This window comes from Siphateles boraxobius, unplaced genomic scaffold (genome assembly GCF_051911475.1).
Source record: "Siphateles boraxobius isolate OS27281-9 unplaced genomic scaffold, OSU_SipBor_1 72, whole genome shotgun sequence".
Classification (NCBI taxonomy): Eukaryota; Metazoa; Chordata; class Actinopteri; order Cypriniformes; family Leuciscidae; genus Siphateles; species Siphateles boraxobius.
The window spans coordinates 534,922-555,732 of NW_027509200.1; the positions used below are offsets into that span (position 1 = coordinate 534,922).

A 20,811-nucleotide genomic window follows, 5' to 3' on the forward strand; every position below is an offset into this window, starting at 1 on the left:
GAAAGATAGATTTGAAATAATCCCAAGCATCAACCACATCAGGTATAATTGAAACCAACTGTAAATCACTATTATAAACATCATGCAAAAAAGCCTGTACATTAAGATTTTTAAATTGACGTTTAAGATTTGAATTGAGAATTGAGATCCCCAACATGTGAGGCCTCCATCTTGAAGGTTTTTGTAGCAGGCCCCTCATCTGACCCCTTCCTGATGTTGGCTCCAGGTCTGTTAATAGCAGGAGAAAAAGTAGATGTCATCACAGGCCTCTGGCCAGTCGAACACCAACAGCTGCCGTGTAAGCTCAAGGACACCTGATCAGTGGGCCAGTGGCGCAATGGATAACGCGTCTGACTACGGATCAGAAGATTCTAGGTTCGACTCCTGGCTGGCTCGCTCTGCCTCTTTTGCTATGCTTTCAGCCCTTAGCCATTTTATTATCCCATAGTTTTTGTTATTATTGGATTGGTTGAGAAATATTAAAAATTGACAGTCCAACAATAGGCTGCTTTGTCAGTAGGATAACGGTTACCATACAATACTATGCGTCTTTTAAAAGGCATTGCATGAGTACTGTCACAAGGACCTTGCTTTACGACCAGTTTGTAGTGTCTATTATACCATCGCAAGAATGGGAGGAAACTGAACCCCTCGTGAGGCAAATGAGAGCTCCCTCTGTTGAGCCTGATGAAATTGAATTCAGTAAACAATCCCTTCGGATCATTCCCATGTTCTTAAAGGGGACGGTCACACACTAAAAGTAAAAGGGTCTGCTCCAGGCAGAAGGAAGATCCCATATGGTCTAGCGGTCAGGATTCCTGGTTTTCACCCAGGCGGCTCGGGTTCAACTCCCAGTATGGGAAGATCGGGTTGTCTTTGCATCACTCAATCGAAACAACCAGCATGTGTGTCTGTAGCAGTTTTAGCCAGTGGCGGAGATTCAGCAACCTGATATGTTGAGGTTCTGTCCCCAATCAGTGTGCCTTCGATAGCTCAGCTGGAAGAGCGGAGGACTGTAGGTGGCAATTTGGCAATCCTTAGGTCGCTGGTTCAACTCCGGCTCGAAGGAGTTCTTTTTCACACATAAACATTTCCTTGGCCCTGCTTCTCGACGAGGGCGTCAGCGCTTGAGTTCGTAGTTCGCCATTTTACAATCACGGCCGCCGGTGGTGGGCAAAAACTCATTCCCTGACCGGTAATCGAACCCGGGCCGCAGCGGTGACAGCGCCGAATCCTAACCACTAGGCCACCAGGGAAGATCTGCTGACGACTTGCCCTCAAGCCTGCCTGTGGCCTTTACCAGATTTTGCAGCAAGACCACTAATACTTGTATTTTCCTCCAGGAGAGGAGACGTCACTGACCCTGGCAAACTGACAAACTTTCACAGACTCTGTAGGAATATCCTAACAACACCACAACTTGCCATGAAAACAAATCAACCGAGATCCCCAACATGTGAGGCCTCCATCTCGAAGGTTTTTATAGCAGTTTTTTGCAGACGTCTCTTACCCTGGATCCCGGTTCTTCCGCTGAGAAACTGTCACAGACTCTGTAGGAATATCCTAACAACACCACAAACTTGCCATAAAAACAAAAAAATTGAGATCCCCAACATGTGAGGCCTCCATCTCTAAGGTTTTTTTTAGCAGTTTTTTGCAGAACTCTCTGTTATTATTATTATTGGATTGGTTGAGAAATATTAAAAATTGACAGTCCAACAATAGGCTGCTTTGTCAGTAGGATAACGGTTACCATACAATACTATGCGTCTTTTAAAATGCATTGCTTGAGTACTGTCACAAGGACCTTGCTTTACGACCAGTTTGTAGTGTCTATTATGCCATCGCAAGAATGGGAGGAAACTGAACCCCCTCGTGAGGCAAATGAGAGCTCCCTCTGTTGAGCCTGATAAAATTGAATTCAGTAAACAATCCCTTCGGATCATTCCCATGTTCTTAAAGGGGACGGTCACATACTAAAAGTAAAAGGGTCTGCTCCAGGCAGAAGGAAGATCCCATATGGTCTAGCGGTCAGGATTCCTGGTTTTCACCCAGGCGGCCCGGGTTTGACTCCCGGTGTGGGAAGATCGGGTTGTCTTTGCATCACTTAATCGAAACAACCAGCATGTATGTCTGTAGCAGTTTTAGCCAGTGGCGGAGATTCAGCAACCTGATATGTTGAGGTTCTGTCCCCAATCAGTGTGCCTTCGATAGCTCAGCTGGAAGAGCGGAGGACTGTAGGTGGCAAGTTGCCATTCCTTAGGTCGCTGGTTCAACTCCGGCTCGAAGGAATTCTTTTTCACACACAAACATTTCCTTGGCCCTGCTTCTCGACGAGGGCATCAGCGCTTCAGTTCGTAGTTCGCCATCTTACAATCACGACCGCCGGTGATGGGGAAAAGCTTAGGTCGCTGGTTCAACTCCGGCTCGAAGGAGTTCTTTTTCACACATAAACATTTCCTTGGCCCTGCTTCTCGACGAGGGCGTCAGCGCTTGAGTTCGTAGTTCGCCATTTTACAATCACGACCGCCGGTGGTGGGCAAAAGCTTAGGTCGCTGGTTCAACTCCGGCTCGAAGGAGTTCTTTTTCACACATAAACATTTCCTTGGCCCCGGTTCTCGACGAGGGCGTCAGCGCTTGAGTTCGTAGTTCGCCATTTTACAATCACGACCGCCGGTGGTGGGCAAAAGCTCATTCCCTGACCGGGAATCGAACCCGGGCCGCGGCGGTGAGAGCGCCGAATCCTAACCACTAGACCACCAAGGAAGGTCTGCTGACAACTTGCCCTCAAGCCTGGCTGTGGCCTCTACCAGATTTTGCAGCAAGAGCACTAATACTTGTATTTTCCTCCAGGAGAGGAGACGTCACTGAGCCTGGCAAACTGACAAACTGTCACAGACTCTGTAGGAATATCCTAACAACACCATAAACTTGCCATAAAAACAAAAAAATTGAGATCCCCAACATGTGAGACCACCATCTCTAAGGTTTTTTTAGCAGTTTTTTGCAGACGTCTCTGGCCCTGGATCCCAGTTCCCAGTTCTTCCGCTGAGAAACTGTCACAGGCTCTGGAGGAATATCCTAACAACACCACAGCTTGCCATGAAAACAAAAACAATAAGATCCCCAACATGTGAGGCCTGCATCTCAAAGGGTTTTTAAAGCAGTTTTTTGCAGACGTCTGTGGGCCTGGATCCCAGTTCTTCCACTGAGAAACTGTCACAGGCTCTGTAGTAATATCCTAACAACACCACAACTTAAAATTTATTTTATTTTATTTCCTTTATTTTTCCAGGAAGGTCCCATTGAGATTAAAAGAAATCTCTTCCTCCAGGGAGTCCTGGCCAAGATGGCCACACTACAAATCACACACAAACACACAACACATATAAAACATTCCAGAAAGTCAGAGCACAACATTCATCATAAATCAAGTAAAACAACAGCATGATTCAATCATTGTATACTGCAGTAAACTTTTAAATACATTCAAAGGAGGAATTGTTTCAGGAGGGACAGTAGCTTGAAATTCATTCCACAGCCATGGAGCATAGTAGGAGAAAGATGATTTACCATGCTCTGAATGTACCCTAGGTACTACTAATTTAATCCCATTAGATGATCTAGTGCTATAGTTCTTTCTACATAAACATAGAAGACTAGTAATGTAATTTGGAAGTCTACCCATCAATGTCTTTACAATAAATTTTAACATATGGGATTTCCTTCTTTGATATAAAGAGGACCAACCCAAATAGTTGTGCAGCAAACAATGATGAGTACGTGAACAAGAATTTGTTATAAAACGCAGTGCAGCATGATAAACGCCATCCAGCCTTTTCAATAAATATGTAGACGCATGCATGTAAACAACATCACCATAGTCTAAAATAGGTAAAATAGTACTCTGTATTATTCTCTTTCTAGCTATAAAGGAAAAACATTTTTTTCCCGAAAAAGAAAACCCAGTCTTCGTTTAAGCTTTTTCACCAAGTAATTAATGTGAACATCAAAGGCTAACTTCTCATCGAGCCATATTCCTAAATATTTATAAGTTGGTACTCTTTCTATATGTAAACCCTCAATAGTCAGAATAGTAACACAGTAGACATAGAACGGCTACGTGTAAAAAGAATATACTTCGTTTTATTTACATTTAAAACTAATTTTTGTTTCAACAAGGTAAGCTGAAAAGTATAAAAAGAATCCTTAAGAATTTCAATAGCCTGAGACACAGAGGATGCAGTGCAGTAAATAATTGTATCGTCAGCATAAAAATTTAGCTTTGCCGATTGTATTCCCTGCCCCAATTCATTAATAAAAATAGAAAAAAGAAGTGGTGCCAATAAAGAACCTTGCGGGACACCCTTCCTGACTATTACCATGGATGAGGTGTAATTATCTACAGCAACACATTGAGTTCTATCCGATAAATTATTTTTAAACCAACTCACAGCCGAATTATCGAGGCCAACACGTTTAAGCCTCCGTAACAGTAAAACATGATCCACTAAGTCAAACGCTTTTGTCAAATCCAAAAATAAGGCCGCACAATGTTGTCTATTATCGAGAGCAGTAATTAAATCATTAGTGACTAATGTAGTAGCTGTTATCGTACTATGGCCCGCTCTTAATCCTGACTGAAATGCGTTCAAAATATTATGACTAAGTAGATATTCTTTCATTTGATCATTTATAATAGATTCAAAAACTTTTGCTAAAACCGGTAATTTAGAAATCGGACGATAATTATTCAAATCGGAAGGATCGCCTCCTTTTAATAAAGGCATAACCATAGCCGATTTCCAAGATGGCGGAATTACATTGGTGGATAGACTCAAATTAAAAATCGATGCAATAGGTTCGGCAATAATATCTGCTGACAATTTTTAAAAAATTGGTTCAATTTGGTCAGACCCACCTGATTTCTTACAGTCTAAATTTCGGAGTAGTTTATGAACTTGGGACGGCAATAAAAGGGCAAAAGAAAATAAATCTGATTCACTATTAGTCAACTCATCAGTTTCTCTGTTCATCAAGGACCAACGAATTGTCTGTTATCAAACCAGCTGAAATAAAATGACTATTAAACGTATTAACAATATCAGCCTTGTCTGTAATCAATCTTTGATTCAATTTTAAAACTTTTGGAAGATTAGTGGATGTATTTGATCCTATAAAAGATTTCGTTAATTTCAAAAATTTAGAAGGACAATTCATGTTATCATTAATCAGGTTTAAATAATACTAACTCTTCGAACTTTCTATTAATTTTGCACACTTATTTCGTAATAATCTATATTGAGACCAGTCCTCCTCACCATTTGTTTTCTTTGCTTTAGACCAAGCCACGTTTCTTTGCTTAATAAGATTAGAGACGGATTCATTGAACCAAGGATTATTTCTATCTGTCACTAGAAATCTACGTAAAGGAGCATGTTTATCACAAATTTCTAGAAAGATAGATTTGAAATAATCCCAAGCATCAACCACATCAGGTATAATTGAAACCAACTGTAAATCACTATTATAAACATCATGCAAAAAAGCCTGTACATTAAGATTTTTAAATTGACGTTTAAGATTTGAATTGAGAATTGAGATCCCCAACATGTGAGGCCTCCATCTTGAAGGTTTTTGTAGCAGGCCCCTCATCTGACCCCTTCCTGATGTTGGCTCCAGGTCTGTTAATAGCAGGAGAAAAAGTAGATGTCATCACAGGCCTCTGGCCAGTCGAACACCAACAGCTGCCGTGTAAGCTCAAGGACACCTGATCAGTGGGCCAGTGGCGCAATGGATAACGCGTCTGACTACGGATCAGAAGATTCTAGGTTCGACTCCTGGCTGGCTCGCTCTGCCTCTTTTGCTATGCTTTCAGCCCTTAGCCATTTTATTATCCCATAGTTTTTGTTATTATTGGATTGGTTGAGAAATATTAAAAATTGACAGTCCAACAATAGGCTGCTTTGTCAGTAGGATAACGGTTACCATACAATACTATGCGTCTTTTAAAAGGCATTGCATGAGTACTGTCACAAGGACCTTGCTTTACGACCAGTTTGTAGTGTCTATTATACCATCGCAAGAATGGGAGGAAACTGAACCCCTCGTGAGGCAAATGAGAGCTCCCTCTGTTGAGCCTGATGAAATTGAATTCAGTAAACAATCCCTTCGGATCATTCCCATGTTCTTAAAGGGGACGGTCACACACTAAAAGTAAAAGGGTCTGCTCCAGGCAGAAGGAAGATCCCATATGGTCTAGCGGTCAGGATTCCTGGTTTTCACCCAGGCGGCTCGGGTTCAACTCCCAGTATGGGAAGATCGGGTTGTCTTTGCATCACTTAATCGAAACAACCAGCATGTGTGTCTGTAGCAGTTTTAGCCAGTGGCGGAGATTCAGCAACCTGATATGTTGAGGTTCTGTCCCCAATCAGTGTGCCTTCGATAGCTCAGCTGGAAGAGCGGAGGACTGTAGGTGGCAATTTGGCAATCCTTAGGTCGCTGGTTCAACTCCGGCTCGAAGGAGTTCTTTTTCACACATAAACATTTCCTTGGCCCTGCTTCTCGACGAGGGCGTCAGCGCTTGAGTTCGTAGTTCGCCATTTTACAATCACGGCCGCCGGTGGTGGGCAAAAACTCATTCCCTGACCGGTAATCGAACCCGGGCCGCAGCGGTGACAGCGCCGAATCCTAACCACTAGGCCACCAGGGAAGATCTGCTGACGACTTGCCCTCAAGCCTGCCTGTGGCCTTTACCAGATTTTGCAGCAAGACCACTAATACTTGTATTTTCCTCCAGGAGAGGAGACGTCACTGACCCTGGCAAACTGACAAACTTTCACAGACTCTGTAGGAATATCCTAACAACACCACAACTTGCCATGAAAACAAATCAACCGAGATCCCCAACATGTGAGGCCTCCATCTCGAAGGTTTTTATAGCAGTTTTTTGCAGACGTCTCTTACCCTGGATCCCGGTTCTTCCGCTGAGAAACTGTCACAGACTCTGTAGGAATATCCTAACAACACCACAAACTTGCCATAAAAACAAAAAATGTGAGATCCCCAACATGTGAGGCCTCCATCTCTAAGGTTTTTTTTAGCAGTTTTTTGCAGAACTCTCTGTTATTATTATTATTGGATTGGTTGAGAAATATTAAAAATTGACAGTCCAACAATAGGCTGCTTTGTCAGTAGGATAACGGTTACCATACAATACTATGCGTCTTTTAAAATGCATTGCTTGAGTACTGTCACAAGGACCTTGCTTTACGACCAGTTTGTAGTGTCTATTATGCCATCGCAAGAATGGGAGGAAACTGAACCCCCTCGTGAGGCAAATGAGAGCTCCCTCTGTTGAGCCTGATAAAATTGAATTCAGTAAACAATCCCTTCGGATCATTCCCATGTTCTTAAAGGGGACGGTCACATACTAAAAGTAAAAGGGTCTGCTCCAGGCAGAAGGAAGATCCCATATGGTCTAGCGGTCAGGATTCCTGGTTTTCACCCAGGCGGCCCGGGTTTGACTCCCGGTGTGGGAAGATCGGGTTGTCTTTGCATCACTTAATCGAAACAACCAGCATGTATGTCTGTAGCAGTTTTAGCCAGTGGCGGAGATTCAGCAACCTGATATGTTGAGGTTCTGTCCCCAATCAGTGTGCCTTCGATAGCTCAGCTGGAAGAGCGGAGGACTGTAGGTGGCAAGTTGCCATTCCTTAGGTCGCTGGTTCAACTCCGGCTCGAAGGAGTTCTTTTTCACACACAAACATTTCCTTGGCCCTGCTTCTCGACGAGGGCATCAGCGCTTCAGTTCGTAGTTCGCCATCTTACAATCACGACCGCCGGTGGTGGGCAAAAGCTTAGGTCGCTGGTTCAACTCCGGCTCGAAGGAGTTCTTTTTCACACATAAACATTTCCTTGGCCCTGCTTCTCGACGAGGGCGTCAGCGCTTGAGTTCGTAGTTCGCCATTTTACAATCACGACCGCCGGTGGTGGGCAAAAGCTTAGGTCGCTGGTTCAACTCCGGCTCGAAGGAGTTCTTTTTCACACATAAACATTTCCTTGGCCCCGGTTCTCGACGAGGGCGTCAGCGCTTGAGTTCGTAGTTCGCCATTTTACAATCACGACCGCCGGTGGTGGGCAAAAGCTCATTCCCTGACCGGGAATCGAACCCGGGCCGCGGCGGTGAGAACGCCGAATCCTAACCACTAGACCACCAAGGAAGGTCTGCTGACCACTTGCCCTCAAGCCTGGCTGTGGCCTCTACCAGATTTTGCAGCAAGACCACTAATACTTGTATTTTCCTCCAGGAGAGGAGACGTCACTGACCCTGGCAAACTGACAAACTGTCACAGACTCTGTAGGAATATCCTAACAACACCATAAACTTGCCATAAAAACAAAAAAATTGAGATCCCCAACATGTGAGACCACCATCTCTAAGGTTTTTTTAGCAGTTTTTTGCAGACGTCTCTGGCCCTGGATCCCAGTTCCCAGTTCTTCCGCTGAGAAACTGTCACAGGCTCTGGAGGAATATCCTAACAACACCACAGCTTGCCATGAAAACAAAAACAATAAGATCCCCAACATGTGAGGCCTGCATCTCAAAGGGTTTTTAAAGCAGTTTTTTGCAGACGTCTGTGGGCCTGGATCCCAGTTCTTCCACTGAGAAACTGTCACAGGCTCTGTAGTAATATCCTAACAACACCACAACTTAAAATTTATTTTATTTTATTTCCTTTATTTTTCCAGGAAGGTCCCATTGAGATTAATAGGAAATCTCTTCCTCCAGGGAGTCCTGGCCAAGATGGCCACACTACAAATCACACACAAACACACAACACATATAAAACATTCCAGAAAGTCAGAGCACAACATTCATCATAAATCAAGTAAAACAACAGCATGATTCAATCATTGTATACTGCAGTAAACTTTTAAATACATTCAAAGGAGGAATTGTTTCAGGAGGGACAGTAGCTTGAAATTCATTCCACAGCCATGGAGCATAGTAGGAGAAAGATGATTTACCATGCTCTGAATGTACCCTAGGTACTACTAATTTAATCCCATTAGATGATCTAGTGCTATAGTTCTTTCTACATAAACATAGAAGACTAGTAATGTAATTTGGAAGTCTACCCATCAATGTCTTTACAATAAATTTTAACATATGGGATTTCCTTCTTTGATATAAAGAGGACCAACCCAAATAGTTGTGCAGCAAACAATGATGAGTACGTGAACAAGAATTTGTTATAAAACGCAGTGCAGCATGATAAACGCCATCCAGCCTTTTCAATAAATATGTAGACGCATGCATGTAAACAACATCACCATAGTCTAAAATAGGTAAAATAGTACTCTGTATTATTCTCTTTCTAGCTATAAAGGAAAAACATTTTTTTCCCGAAAAAGAAAACCCAGTCTTCGTTTAAGCTTTTTCACCAAGTAATTAATGTGAACATCAAAGGCTAACTTCTCATCGAGCCATATTCCTAAATATTTATAAGTTGGTACTCTTTCTATATGTAAACCCTCAATAGTCAGAATAGTAACACAGTAGACATAGAACGGCTACGTGTAAAAAGAATATACTTCGTTTTATTTACATTTAAAACTAATTTTTGTTTCAACAAGGTAAGCTGAAAAGTATAAAAAGAATCCTTAAGAATTTCAATAGCCTGAGACACAGAGGATGCAGTGCAGTAAATAATTGTATCGTCAGCATAAAAATTTAGCTTTGCCGATTGTATTCCCTGCCCCAATTCATTAATAAAAATAGAAAAAAGAAGTGGTGCCAATAAAGAACCTTGCGGGACACCCTTCCTGACTATTACCATGGATGAGGTGTAATTATCTACAGCAACACATTGAGTTCTATCCGATAAATTATTTTTAAACCAACTCACAGCCGAATTATCGAGGCCAACACGTTTAAGCCTCCGTAACAGTAAAACATGATCCACTAAGTCAAACGCTTTTGTCAAATCCAAAAATAAGGCCGCACAATGTTGTCTATTATCGAGAGCAGTAATTAAATCATTAGTGACTAATGTAGTAGCTGTTATCGTACTATGGCCCGCTCTTAATCCTGACTGAAATGCGTTCAAAATATTATGACTAAGTAGATATTCTTTCATTTGATCATTTATAATAGATTCAAAAACTTTTGCTAAAACCGGTAATTTAGAAATCGGACGATAATTATTCAAATCGGAAGGATCGCCTCCTTTTAATAAAGGCATATCCATAGCCGATTTCCAAGATGGCGGAATTACATTGGTGGATAGACTCAAATTAAAAATCGATGCAATAGGTTCGGCAATAATATCTGCTGACAATTTTTAAAAAATTGGTTCAATTTGGTCAGACCCACCTGATTTCTTACAGTCTAAATTTCGGAGTAGTTTATGAACTTGGGACGGCAATAAAAGGGCAAAAGAAAATAAATCTGATTCACTATTAGTCAACTCATCAGTTTCTCTGTTCATCAAGGACCAACGAATTGTCTGTTATCAAACCAGCTGAAATAAAATGACTATTAAACGTATTAACAATATCAGCCTTGTCTGTAATCAATCTTTGATTCAATTTTAAAACTTTTGGAAGATTAGTGGATGTATTTGATCCTATAAAAGATTTCGTTAATTTCAAAAATTTAGAAGGACAATTCATGTTATCATTAATCAGGTTTAAATAATACTAACTCTTCGAACTTTCTATTAATTTTGCACACTTATTTCGTAATAATCTATATTGAGACCAGTCCTCCTCACCATTTGTTTTCTTTGCTTTAGACCAAGCCACGTTTCTTTGCTTAATAAGATTAGAGACGGATTCATTGAACCAAGGATTATTTCTACCTGTCACCAGAAATCTACGTAAAGGAGCATGTTTATCACAAATTTCTAGAAAGATAGATTTGAAATAATCCCAAGCATCAACCACATCAGGTATAATTGAAACCAACTGTAAATCACTATTATAAACATCATGCAAAAAAGCCTGTACATTAAGATTTTTAAATTGACGTTTAAGATTTGAATTGAGAATTGAGATCCCCAACATGTGAGGCCTCCATCTTGAAGGTTTTTGTAGCAGGCCCCTCATCTGACCCCTTCCTGATGTTGGCTCCAGGTCTGTTAATAGCAGGAGAAAAAGTAGATGTCATCACAGGCCTCTGGCCAGTCGAACACCAACAGCTGCCGTGTAAGCTCAAGGACACCTGATCAGTGGGCCAGTGGCGCAATGGATAACGCGTCTGACTACGGATCAGAAGATTCTAGGTTCGACTCCTGGCTGGCTCGCTCTGCCTCTTTTGCTATGCTTTCAGCCCTTAGCCATTTTATTATCCCATAGTTTTTGTTATTATTGGATTGGTTGAGAAATATTAAAAATTGACAGTCCAACAATAGGCTGCTTTGTCAGTAGGATAACGGTTACCATACAATACTATGCGTCTTTTAAAAGGCATTGCATGAGTACTGTCACAAGGACCTTGCTTTACGACCAGTTTGTAGTGTCTATTATACCATCGCAAGAATGGGAGGAAACTGAACCCCTCGTGAGGCAAATGAGAGCTCCCTCTGTTGAGCCTGATGAAATTGAATTCAGTAAACAATCCCTTCGGATCATTCCCATGTTCTTAAAGGGGACGGTCACACACTAAAAGTAAAAGGGTCTGCTCCAGGCAGAAGGAAGATCCCATATGGTCTAGCGGTCAGGATTCCTGGTTTTCACCCAGGCGGCTCGGGTTCAACTCCCAGTATGGGAAGATCGGGTTGTCTTTGCATCACTCAATCGAAACAACCAGCATGTGTGTCTGTAGCAGTTTTAGCCAGTGGCGGAGATTCAGCAACCTGATATGTTGAGGTTCTGTCCCCAATCAGTGTGCCTTCGATAGCTCAGCTGGAAGAGCGGAGGACTGTAGGTGGCAATTTGGCAATCCTTAGGTCGCTGGTTCAACTCCGGCTCGAAGGAGTTCTTTTTCACACATAAACATTTCCTTGGCCCTGCTTCTCGACGAGGGCGTCAGCGCTTGAGTTCGTAGTTCGCCATTTTACAATCACGGCCGCCGGTGGTGGGCAAAAACTCATTCCCTGACCGGTAATCGAACCCGGGCCGCAGCGGTGACAGCGCCGAATCCTAACCACTAGGCCACCAGGGAAGATCTGCTGACGACTTGCCCTCAAGCCTGCCTGTGGCCTTTACCAGATTTTGCAGCAAGACCACTAATACTTGTATTTTCCTCCAGGAGAGGAGACGTCACTGACCCTGGCAAACTGACAAACTTTCACAGACTCTGTAGGAATATCCTAACAACACCACAACTTGCCATGAAAACAAATCAACCGAGATCCCCAACATGTGAGGCCTCCATCTCGAAGGTTTTTATAGCAGTTTTTTGCAGACGTCTCTTACCCTGGATCCCGGTTCTTCCGCTGAGAAACTGTCACAGACTCTGTAGGAATATCCTAACAACACCACAAACTTGCCATAAAAACAAAAAATGTGAGATCCCCAACATGTGAGGCCTCCATCTCTAAGGTTTTTTTTAGCAGTTTTTTGCAGAACTCTCTGTTATTATTATTATTGGATTGGTTGAGAAATATTAAAAATTGACAGTCCAACAATAGGCTGCTTTGTCAGTAGGATAACGGTTACCATACAATACTATGCGTCTTTTAAAATGCATTGCTTGAGTACTGTCACAAGGACCTTGCTTTACGACCAGTTTGTAGTGTCTATTATGCCATCGCAAGAATGGGAGGAAACTGAACCCCCTCGTGAGGCAAATGAGAGCTCCCTCTGTTGAGCCTGATGAAATTGAATTCAGTAAACAATCCCTTCGGATCATTCCCATGTTCTTAAAGGGGACGGTCACATACTAAAAGTAAAAGGGTCTGCTCCAGGCAGAAGGAAGATCCCATATGGTCTAGCGGTCAGGATTCCTGGTTTTCACCCAGGCGGCCCGGGTTTGACTCCCGGTATGGGAAGATCGGGTTGTCTTTGCATCACTTAATCGAAACAACCAGCATGTATGTCTGTAGCAGTTTTAGCCAGTGGCGGAGATTCAGCAACCTGATATGTTGAGGTTCTGTCCCCAATCAGTGTGCCTTCGATAGCTCAGCTGGAAGAGCGGAGGACTGTAGGTGGCAAGTTGCCATTCCTTAGGTCGCTGGTTCAACTCCGGCTCGAAGGATTTCTTTTTCACACACAAACATTTCCTTGGCCCTGCTTCTCGACGAGGGCATCAGCGCTTCAGTTCGTAGTTCGCCATTTTACAATCACGACCGCCGGTGGTGGGCAAAAGCTTAGGTCGCTGGTTCAACTCCGGCTCGAAGGAGTTCTTTTTCACACATAAACATTTCCTTGGCCCTGCTTCTCGACGAGGGCGTCAGCGCTTGAGTTCGTAGTTCGCCATTTTACAATCACCACCGCCGGTTGTGGGCAAAAGCTTAGGTCGCTGGTTCAACTCCGGCACGAAGGAGTTCTTTTTCACACATAAACATTTCCTTGGCCCTGCTTCTCGACGAGGGCGTCAGCGCTTGAGTTCGTAGTTCGCCATTTTACAATCACGACCGCCGGTGGTGGGCAAAAGCTCATTCTTTGACCGGGAATCGAACCCGGGCCGCGGCGGTGAGAGCGCCGAATCCTAACCACTAGACCACCAGGGATGGTCTGCTAACGACTTGCCCTCAAGCCTGGGTGTGGCCTCTACCAGATTTTGCAGCAAGACCACTAATACTTGTATTTTCCTCCAGGAGAGGAGACGTCACTGACCCTGGCAAACTGACAAACTGTCACAGACTCTGTAGGAATATCCTAACAACACCACAACTTGCCATGAAAACAAAGCAACCGAGATCCCCAACATGTGAGGCCTCCATCTCGAAGGATTTTAACGCAGTTTTTTGCAGACATCTCTTACCCTGGATCCCGGTTCTTCCGCTGAGAAACTGTCACAGACTCTGTAGGAATATCCTAACAACATAACAAACTTGCCATAAAAACAAAAAATTTGAGATCCCCAACATGTGAGACCTCCATCTCTAAGGTTTTTTTTAGCAGTTTTTTGCAGACGTCTCTGTTATTATTATTATTGGATTGGTTGAGAAATATTAAAAATTGACAGTCCAACAATAGGCTGCTTTGTCAGTAGGATAACGGTTACCATACAATACTATGCGTCTTTTAAAATGCATTGAATGAGTACTGTCACAAGGACCTTGCTTTACGACCAGTTTGTAGTGTCTATTATGTATGGCGGCAAATCAATGCCAATAATAAACGAGCGCACAGCTGATGCTGGCGCGCGCGGTAAATGACTTTCGCGAGCGAATAACATATCTACACGCGAGGAAACGGGAACTCGCGAGCTCATTCAAGCCCTGCGCGCGCGCAGACATCTCCTCTGCGCGCAATACAAGCCCTCGCGCGCGCGCATGATCATTCCCCACGCTGTCGCGCTCGATCTGCTCTCGCCTGCTGCTTTTGCTCGCTCGAACAATTTCATTTTTGGCAGTCGAGGGGCGGGGCTTAATGTTTTAATAACCTCAAATGTCATTGGTTACATCCCTTTTCCCGGAAGTCAATTGTGATTGGACGCCTGTCATTTTCTATCAAGAGCGGCAAAGGCACGACCCAGAGCTGTTAATAATGATCAAGATTCGGCAAGATGGATAATCAAAGAGAGGTAGTGAATGCCAAATTAAAATTTTATTTTGACACGTTATGTTTTGTATACTTACCTATTTGAAAACATTGCAAATGTGCAGATTAGCTGAATCGTGTCTTACATTAGTAAATGTAAGACACGATTTCTCTTCAGTATTCTATGAAGCCAGTTAACTAACGTTAACTAGCTTGCAGCTAACCACAACAATCATAAACATATTACCATGCTTTATGAATGTAGTAGTTGTAAAAAAAAAAATGTATCTGAAATATTTGCAAATTTAGTGCATTGATTCTTTATCATAAAGCAAATAAATAGACTAGTAACATGAAATTTATTTTTGCCAGTACTTTTTTAATAGATTAACAGTGTAACAGTGGAATAATTACAATACTATTTTAGACTATATAATATACATGTGGTTTTCTTGCTACTTTGTTCAAGTTGGGGCTAATAACGCTTTCTCTATTCATTTACATTAGGCCGAGTTGCAGAATGCTGCCAGGCATGTTGTGTCCCTTTTACGCAGTGCCCTAACTAGTGAGTCAAGCTCACCTTCACGGATGGGTAAGTTAATTGTGTTGTGTGGCATTTCATTGAATTAAATATTGTACACTTGTCTTACATTGGAATGTAATGATTACCATTGGCCATAATAATATTGCTTTGAGTAGTATAGACACAAAGGCTTTTGAATTCAGTTTTAAATAAAGTAAATAAAGTTTGAATAAAGTTTCAACAGATGAAGGGCAGGTTCAGAGAGAGCAGGTCACAGCAGGCAGGATGATACAGGGTCAGGCAAACCCTGGAAACAAGGTGCAGTCTGCAATGAGACCACAGCGGACCCTTAGTGTTGTTGCGTCAGGAAATTCAGTGGACCAGAGTATGGCCAGGTTTGGATATATCCAATAATCCAATTTTATGGTTCACATTATAAAAAGTTAAACTCTTAAAATTCTCGTTCTGTCTGACATTTTAAGTAGGTACTAACAAAGTACTGGTAGACAAATAATAACAATAATAACATACGTAATTTAAAGACGTTACATTAAGACTTATGAAATTATATTAAAATACCTACAGTAGCAATCCTCAAGTAGCATAAAGCAAACATTAGACAGAAGTCTCAAGCAGGGCCGTGCAGAGACCTCTGGAGGGGCAGGTGCTCAAAGTATAAAAGGGAGCACATGCGGAACAAGGCTTTAAATAGGGCTGTGCTCAAAATATCAATACAGTAATATATCAATACGGATGATTCTGTATCGATACAGTAGCAAATGCATTGATGCAGTTTTGAAAAAGAAACAGAACAGAAAAGACAAATTTTACGTTTAAAAGATAAAAAAAATAATTAATGTGCAGTGTGCAACTATTAATAACTCTGGGATTAGAAACTGAAGTATCTTAAGTTGTCCCAACCTGATGGCTTTTTCTTCTCTGTTATACAGAATAATAAAGAACAGCTGTTATAGTAAACTGTGTAGGACAAAATCAACGTGGCCCATGTTTCGTACAGTACAGTATAGTTTTATTTAATGCCATATCAGCATCTATGGCTATTTTCACGGCATAAACTGATTTACACAAATACAAGAGTTACATTTATACAATGAAAATAAAAACAAAGCAAACAGAAACAGCAATTAATACTTTACAAGATTTTTAACATTAATGTGATACCTGTTCTGGTACATTCTTACTAAAGTCCTTAAGTGAGTTTGCTGCCTTTGCTGTTGTTGTTACTGCTGCTGCTGCTGCTGATACTGCTGGAGCTGATCTGAGACATTAAAACAAACATATAGAGATATATTAGCTGATTAAATCATTTTTATGTGACCATGACAAGATGTAAAGACTGCTGACAGTGTTTGGAACCTTCACTAGCTCACTGACCTGCTGTAAAGCTGCAGATTCTGCCCAGGCTGCTATAATATAATAATATAATAATAGTAGCCTATATAATAGTACTAGGGGAGATGTTCACAGAGGCTTCTGCACACAAAACATAAGATATTGGTAAGCGATAATAAGCCTAAACTCTTACCAGATTTGTGATGATAATTTTTATGGCACTATACGTTTTTTAAATAAATACTGTAATAATAATAATAATAATAGTTTAAAGTCAAATAATAGTTTTTAGTCAAATAACATAAAAAGACCAGACCCCTCGACGCCCGTGAAACTTTTCTCCCTCAAACAGCAAGCTAACGTTACTTCTACAGCCTACACACAGCAATATAATCAACATCTCAGCATGCTCTTCACGTCGTTCTTGTAAAATAATAATAATAAGTAAACAAACATCAAAATCACTTCGCTGAGAATAAAACACCACTTACCAGCAGCCGCAGAGTTGAAGAAATCCTCTGGCAGTGCGCGTAGCCGCGCGAAATTAAAAAATGCGCGTGCAGCGTGAGGAATCGTTCCGGATGAGTTCGTCAGGTGAAAGGTCATCATGTGGGTCATTTTATTTACGGCTAAATTATTATTCATTAATTTTACTAATAGTTGGATTGGGCAGGCATCCACAAAAGGGCCTTTAATTACAAAAAAAGGAGAGGAAATTTTGCCTTGACAAAAGGGCACTTTGGGCACCAAGGGGCAAAAGGGCAGGTGCTCGAGCACCCAAAGACCCCCCCCCCCCCCCCCCCCCCCTCTGCACGTGCCTGCTTTCAATGATTTTGTTCCGATATCTTTGCATCATTTAAGATTGAAATATGCAACAGTAGAGAAATTATAGCAAATCTACTTTCATTCATCATTCGGTATACATTACTAAGAGTAATGTATTTTTCTATGTAGAAGCCAAGGTCTGTGTGCAGTGAGAGATGTCCTCCAGGCACTAGGAAGGCTGCACAGAAAGGAAGACCTGTCTGCTGTTATGACTGTATTCCATTTGCAGAAGGAGAAATCAGTAATGAGACAGGTCATCTTTAGCACATTTCACAATTTTAAAGTAAACCGTTCCTTTTTGTGTTTCCACTCTTGGATTGCAGTTTCTGGATACAGTTTCTTAGCAAAGGAGTTGTTTCTAACTATAAGTATCATTACTTTCTTTTCAGATTCAAATGACTGCAAGCAGTGTCCAGGGGAATACTGGTCTAATGCTCAGAAAAATAAATGTGTGTTAAAAGCAGTAGAGTTTCTGTCATTCACAGAAGTTATGGGTATAGTTCTAGTCTTTTTCTCAGTCTTTGGAGTAGGATTAACTGTGCTTATGGCAATTCTTTTTTACAGTAAGAAGGACACCCCCATAGTAAAGGCCAACAACTCGGAGCTGAGCTTCCTGCTGCTCTTCTCATTGATTCTGTGTTTCCTCTGTTCTCTTACTTTCATTGGTCGGCCCACTGAGTGGTCCTGTATGCTGCGTCACACAGCATTTGGTATCACTTTTGTCCTCTGTATATCCTGTGTTCTGGGGAAAACAATAGTGGTGTTAATGGCCTTCAAGGCTTCACTTCCAGGAAGTAATATCATGAAATGGTTTGGGCCTCCTCAACAAAGACTCAGTGTTCTTGCTTTTACACTTATACAAGTTCTAATCTGTGTGCTTTGGCTAACATTATCTCCTCCATTTCCCTACAAAAATTTGAAATATTATAATGAAAAGATCGTTCTTGAGTGCAGACTGGGTTCTAATATAGGTTTTTGGGCTGTTCTAGGTTATATTGGCCTGCTGGCTTTCTTGTGCTTCATTCTGGCTTTTCTGGCTCGCAAACTGCCTGATAAATTTAATGAAGCTAAATTCATCACATTCAGCATACTCATATTCTGTGCTGTATGGATCACATTTATCCCATCTTATGTCAGTCCTCCTGGGAAATTCACTGTAGCTGTAGAGATATTTGCCATTTTAGCTTCAAGCTTTGGTTTACTGTTCTGCATATTTGGACCTAAATGTTATATAATTTTGTGGAAGCCTGAACAAAATACAAAGCAACATCTGATGGGAAAAGTTTCCATATAGATTGTATTAAAAAATAAACTGACATATTAACATTGCATGTTTTTGTGTTTATTCTGTGACATAAATAATGTTAAAGCATGTACAAACAAACAGATTAACCTGTTAAGCACTGAAGCCATTTTTGAGTTGTTTTGTCTGAGAGACACGCATAAAAGTACAGACTCATAACTCCAAAACTGTAACAAGGAGAGTCAAAAGGGAGGCATTGTTTGATTGAACACTTTTCAAATTTTTTGAAAATATAAATTACATTACATTTGGACATTCTCCTGCTGAGAAACTGCTGATAAAAGACAAAAAAATATATATAATTTTTATTATGATTTTGCATATTTCTTGTTTGACATAGAATAACTCTGGAAGGAAATATGGTAACTCAAAAATTCTTTTTTGGTGAAGTCCCTCTACAGGTGACCTGCATCTGGATAAAATTTTGTGGTGATTGCATAAAGTACTCAAAAGTTACAGCATTCTGAACAAACGTAGCCTTTTTGTTTAGTCCTCACCACTGATGGGAATAACGGCGTTGAAATAAACGGCGTTACTAACGCCATTACTTTTTTCAGTAACGAGTAATCTAACTAATTACTTTGACTGTCACTATAACGCCATTATCATTGCCGACACCCCGTTACTGCACGTTACTCTAGTCGCACAATGAACTTTTTTTTTAAACTTCATGATAGGACTCGTGCGCGTGTTGTCATGAGAGAAGGGAGGATGAGATAACTCATTGGCTGATGTATAGTAAGATTACGTCTTCAGCCAATCAGAGAAATTGGGTAGGTGGGTGTTTCCGCATTCACAGTGGCGGGTGTTTACTGTTTAGTGCAAAAGGAGGACACACAGAGAGATGGAGAGTGAGGAGGACTCCAGCAGCAAAACAGCCTTTTCCAGATGGAAATATCGGCACTATTTCAAACTCACTGAGGTTAAAGGTAAAAATGTGCACGTCGAGTGCACATTATGTTCCAGAACGAAACATTTGTCCACGTCTTGTGTTAGCAACTCCAACTTAACGAAGCACCTGTCTTTGGCTCACGCTTCAACCAAATTAGTGGCCCAAGAATACACAGGTAGTAGGGGGGCTTGTGTTGACAAAGGATCCGCTAACAAGGAAGGACCCTCCCCATGCAAGCAACAAAAACTTGACTTTAGTGCCTCTGCTCCCCAGAAACTATCTCAGACAGAGCTCTATGGCTTGATAGGGAGATACGTTGTGGAAAACATGCTTCCTATATCAACAGTGGAGTCAGACTCTTTCAGGGCGTTGATAGGCAAAATCCCAAGAAAAGGAGGCGTCGGTCCGCCCTGTAGAAAGACGTTTTCGAATTACATTGATACCGAATATGCTAACATGAATGCTGAGCTAAAAAAAGAATTCGAGCAACTGGAATACTTGGCTACAACTGCAGATATATGGACAGCACATAACAAAAGCTACCTAGGCGTAACTGCACACTGGATGCATCCAGTAAACATGCAACGAAAAAAAGCTTCCCTGGCATGCCGACGGTTCAAGGGCCGTCATACCCACGATAGTATTGCCACAGAACTTGACAACATCCACTCGTCTTAGGCATTTCGCACAAAATAACGGCAACTGTCACTGACAATGGCTCGAATTTCGTTAAGGCGTTTAAGAAATATCAGTCAGTTGAAGAGGACGACTCTGAGGAAGATGACGAGGTTACTTTTGTTGACATAAATGATGTCTTGCAAGCCCGTGTTGATGAGGATGATGATGTGATTAATTTACCACCACACTACAGGTGTGCATCACACACACTGAACCTTGTGTCATGTTCTGACATTGAAAAGTGGATTCTCTCCAGACCAGAGAAGGCACTTTACAGAAGTGCAACTGCAAAATGCACAGCCTTGTGGAATAAGGCCAGTCGTTCCACAGTGGCCGCAGAGACAGTAGAGGATGTGGTTGCAAAGAAGCTGATAGTGCCTTGCAGTACCAGATGGAATTCTTTCTATGATGCTCTAGCTAGGATTTGCAAGATTCCCATAGTGGACCTCATTACCATCTCATCCAAGTTTGGCTGGAAAGCAATCACAGAAAAAGAGCATCAGCTCCTGAAGGAATATTGCATTGCAATGAAGCCACTGACAGTCGCCCTAGATATCCTCCAGGGAGAGGACAACTGCTACC

The 20,811-nt window shown here is 41.7% G+C and overlaps 18 non-coding genes across 18 annotated transcripts; 15 read left to right on the forward strand and 3 right to left on the reverse strand.

Annotated features, from left to right (window-relative positions):
• Positions 1-323: 323 nt before the first annotated feature.
• On the forward strand, positions 324-396 carry trnar-acg (transfer RNA arginine (anticodon ACG)). The gene has a single exon. It is a non-coding gene; the product is annotated as a tRNA-Arg (tRNA).
• Positions 397-791: 395 nt separating this feature from the next.
• Positions 792-863, forward strand: trnae-uuc (transfer RNA glutamic acid (anticodon UUC)). The gene has a single exon. It is a non-coding gene; the product is annotated as a tRNA-Glu (tRNA).
• Positions 864-982: 119 nt separating this feature from the next.
• trnay-gua (transfer RNA tyrosine (anticodon GUA)) lies at positions 983-1,069 on the forward strand. Its single transcript is given in 2 exon segments — positions 983-1,019; positions 1,034-1,069. It is a non-coding gene; the product is annotated as a tRNA-Tyr (tRNA).
• A 944-nt stretch (positions 1,070-2,013) lies between these two features.
• Positions 2,014-2,085, forward strand: trnae-uuc (transfer RNA glutamic acid (anticodon UUC)). Its single transcript has one exon. It is a non-coding gene; the product is annotated as a tRNA-Glu (tRNA).
• Positions 2,086-2,204: 119 nt separating this feature from the next.
• Positions 2,205-2,291, forward strand: trnay-gua (transfer RNA tyrosine (anticodon GUA)). Its single transcript is given in 2 exon segments — positions 2,205-2,241; positions 2,256-2,291. It is a non-coding gene; the product is annotated as a tRNA-Tyr (tRNA).
• A 403-nt stretch (positions 2,292-2,694) lies between these two features.
• On the reverse strand, positions 2,695-2,766 carry trnae-cuc (transfer RNA glutamic acid (anticodon CUC)). The gene has a single exon. It is a non-coding gene; the product is annotated as a tRNA-Glu (tRNA).
• Positions 2,767-5,779: 3,013 nt separating this feature from the next.
• Positions 5,780-5,852, forward strand: trnar-acg (transfer RNA arginine (anticodon ACG)). Its single transcript has one exon. It is a non-coding gene; the product is annotated as a tRNA-Arg (tRNA).
• Positions 5,853-6,247: 395 nt separating this feature from the next.
• trnae-uuc (transfer RNA glutamic acid (anticodon UUC)) lies at positions 6,248-6,319 on the forward strand. Its single transcript has one exon. It is a non-coding gene; the product is annotated as a tRNA-Glu (tRNA).
• Positions 6,320-6,438: 119 nt separating this feature from the next.
• On the forward strand, positions 6,439-6,525 carry trnay-gua (transfer RNA tyrosine (anticodon GUA)). Its single transcript is given in 2 exon segments — positions 6,439-6,475; positions 6,490-6,525. It is a non-coding gene; the product is annotated as a tRNA-Tyr (tRNA).
• A 944-nt stretch (positions 6,526-7,469) lies between these two features.
• trnae-uuc (transfer RNA glutamic acid (anticodon UUC)) lies at positions 7,470-7,541 on the forward strand. The gene has a single exon. It is a non-coding gene; the product is annotated as a tRNA-Glu (tRNA).
• Positions 7,542-7,660: 119 nt separating this feature from the next.
• On the forward strand, positions 7,661-7,747 carry trnay-gua (transfer RNA tyrosine (anticodon GUA)). The gene is given in 2 exon segments: positions 7,661-7,697; positions 7,712-7,747. It is a non-coding gene; the product is annotated as a tRNA-Tyr (tRNA).
• Positions 7,748-8,150: 403 nt separating this feature from the next.
• On the reverse strand, positions 8,151-8,222 carry trnae-cuc (transfer RNA glutamic acid (anticodon CUC)). The gene has a single exon. It is a non-coding gene; the product is annotated as a tRNA-Glu (tRNA).
• Positions 8,223-11,236: 3,014 nt separating this feature from the next.
• On the forward strand, positions 11,237-11,309 carry trnar-acg (transfer RNA arginine (anticodon ACG)). The gene has a single exon. It is a non-coding gene; the product is annotated as a tRNA-Arg (tRNA).
• Positions 11,310-11,704: 395 nt separating this feature from the next.
• Positions 11,705-11,776, forward strand: trnae-uuc (transfer RNA glutamic acid (anticodon UUC)). Its single transcript has one exon. It is a non-coding gene; the product is annotated as a tRNA-Glu (tRNA).
• Positions 11,777-11,895: 119 nt separating this feature from the next.
• trnay-gua (transfer RNA tyrosine (anticodon GUA)) lies at positions 11,896-11,982 on the forward strand. The gene is given in 2 exon segments: positions 11,896-11,932; positions 11,947-11,982. It is a non-coding gene; the product is annotated as a tRNA-Tyr (tRNA).
• Positions 11,983-12,926: 944 nt separating this feature from the next.
• trnae-uuc (transfer RNA glutamic acid (anticodon UUC)) lies at positions 12,927-12,998 on the forward strand. The gene has a single exon. It is a non-coding gene; the product is annotated as a tRNA-Glu (tRNA).
• Positions 12,999-13,117: 119 nt separating this feature from the next.
• Positions 13,118-13,204, forward strand: trnay-gua (transfer RNA tyrosine (anticodon GUA)). Its single transcript is given in 2 exon segments — positions 13,118-13,154; positions 13,169-13,204. It is a non-coding gene; the product is annotated as a tRNA-Tyr (tRNA).
• A 403-nt stretch (positions 13,205-13,607) lies between these two features.
• Positions 13,608-13,679, reverse strand: trnae-cuc (transfer RNA glutamic acid (anticodon CUC)). Its single transcript has one exon. It is a non-coding gene; the product is annotated as a tRNA-Glu (tRNA).
• Between the last annotated feature and the right edge of the window lie 7,132 nt (positions 13,680-20,811).